The sequence below is a fragment of the Fragaria vesca genome, linkage group LG3 (genome assembly GCF_000184155.1).
Source record: "Fragaria vesca subsp. vesca linkage group LG3, FraVesHawaii_1.0, whole genome shotgun sequence".
Lineage (NCBI taxonomy): Eukaryota > Viridiplantae > Streptophyta > Magnoliopsida > Rosales > Rosaceae > Fragaria > Fragaria vesca.
Genome location: NC_020493.1, coordinates 9,831,028 through 9,832,963, shown reverse-complemented (window position 1 = coordinate 9,832,963; position 1,936 = coordinate 9,831,028). Strand labels below are relative to the sequence as shown.

Below are 1,936 nucleotides of genomic sequence, written 5' to 3'. Positions count from 1 at the left end.
TGGTGACAACATTGTTAGCATGGATGGGTGGTGTTTGTGGTAGATTTGTTAGTATTGTTGCATTTATGCTTTCGGATGTAGGACAATTAGTCCATATATAGTTTAATGAGCTGTTGGTTTCCTCTCACTCTTTCTATTTTGATCGAGTTGGAGACACATACTCTTTATTATTAGCTTTCCGGCCTTGCGTTTACGGGTTTGTAACTTGAGCTTACCCTTAATTAATGAATTATTCATTTTTCCAAAAAAAAAAAAAAGGTCAAATTTTTCCTCAACTTATAACCAGCTTGTTGGCTTACACCTTACTATATATAAATATAATTCTTCATTGGGCGAAAGCTATGCAAATGTCTCCCTATCTGTCAATCAGTCAATTTGTAGGGTTTCATGTGTTTTTAACTTTTCAATAAGTAAAACGAGAATATGTGTTAAGCATGTGATTAGACAAAACTCATCCAATCAAAATTGATTAGACATAAACTTGGTGACTTGGTGTAGCCTGTAAATAGTGAAAGAATAGCTGGTTTGCCATTTTCATGCAGCTTAATTAGAATTTACATGAAAAAGTCCATGTATGCAGTAAACCCTAAACCCTAAACTTTCTGCATATTCACCACATAATAATCTGCAAAAGAAAACAGAGAGCGCAGATTTAGGAACCGTTTGTTGGTTCTGTGTTATTAGATAGAGAAGAAGAGAGCTCTAAGTCTTTTGGGGAGCTGCTGAAATTTATAAAGAAACTGAATTGCAGAGCATGAGAATCGCCTTCCCGTCTTATTCAGTTATTCTATAGCCGCGTTAAACCATTTCTGCTTCTTAATTTCTTACTGCTAAAGTGCTAGATATTCTAATGCAATAGCAGCTTGTGGCTTGTCTTTGTATGATTAGCATGGACCAATTTGGTGATCGCTTTAATATCTCTTCTGACTGCACTTGACACGTTAGGAATTACACATAAATCTTCTATTGGTCGGTAGGAGTTCACAATATTATATTTTGGAAAGTTCCTATTAACACTTTTGATCTGAATCATCTGATGTTGAAAATGCAAAAAAAAAAAATGGCTGGATGGAAAGCAAATACATTATCCCGAGGTGGGAAATTAACACTCATCAAAGCAAATTTGTCTGGTATGCCAAACCATGTTTCATCTTGTTTTAAGTGTCCTAAGAAAGTTACTACGGCTCTAGCTAGATAATCAATGTAGAAAATTTTTCTGGGGTAATAAATCTCCTCCTGTGGCTTGGGATCAGGCTTGCCTCCCAAAAGCTATGGGTGGGTTAGGTATTAGACCTGCTGAGTGGTTTAATAGAGCAGCTCTCTCTAAGTTGGTTTGGAAGATTCTCACTGAACCTCATAATTGGTGGGTTTAATTGGTTACTGCCAAATACTTGAGAAACTCTCACATATTAACAGTTCGTAAAAAAGCCTCCAATTTTTTGGTTTGGAAAGGACTTCTAGACGCCAGATCTTTAGTTATGGAAGGTCTTAGATGGATTGTTGGTAACGGTGAAAACATTTTATTTTGGACTTTTAATTGTGTTCTACCGTAACCCTCTTTATCTGGTTATTGCAGAGAATGATAGGAATCAGATTGATTGGTCTCTAAAAGTTTCTGCTTTTATTCAAAACTATCAGTGGAATAAAGAAGCTCTTTCCTTGCTTCTGCCTTATGATATTGTGTTACAAATTCTTGCTGTCCCTATTCTTGTGAATAATATGCCGGATGAATTCATTTGGGGTCCTTCAGGCTCTGGTAAGTTTTCAATCAAAAATGTTTCATGGTTGATCGCTCATCATAAACATTCTCATTCTAAATCTAAATTGTTGAATAAAATTTGGAAACTACATATATATGCCTCCTAAAATCAAGATTTTTGCTTGGACTCTTTTACATAATAGATTGAAAACGAGAGATAAACTCTCTCTCTCTCTC

The 1,936-nt window shown here is 35.5% G+C and overlaps 1 pseudogene across 1 annotated transcript in view; it reads right to left on the bottom strand.

Annotated features, from left to right (window-relative positions):
• The window catches only part of LOC101292394, a 1,325,780-nt pseudogene that overhangs the window by 1,060,304 nt on the left and 263,540 nt on the right, over positions 1–1,936 (bottom strand). The gene's annotated exons all lie outside the window — the stretch shown is intronic.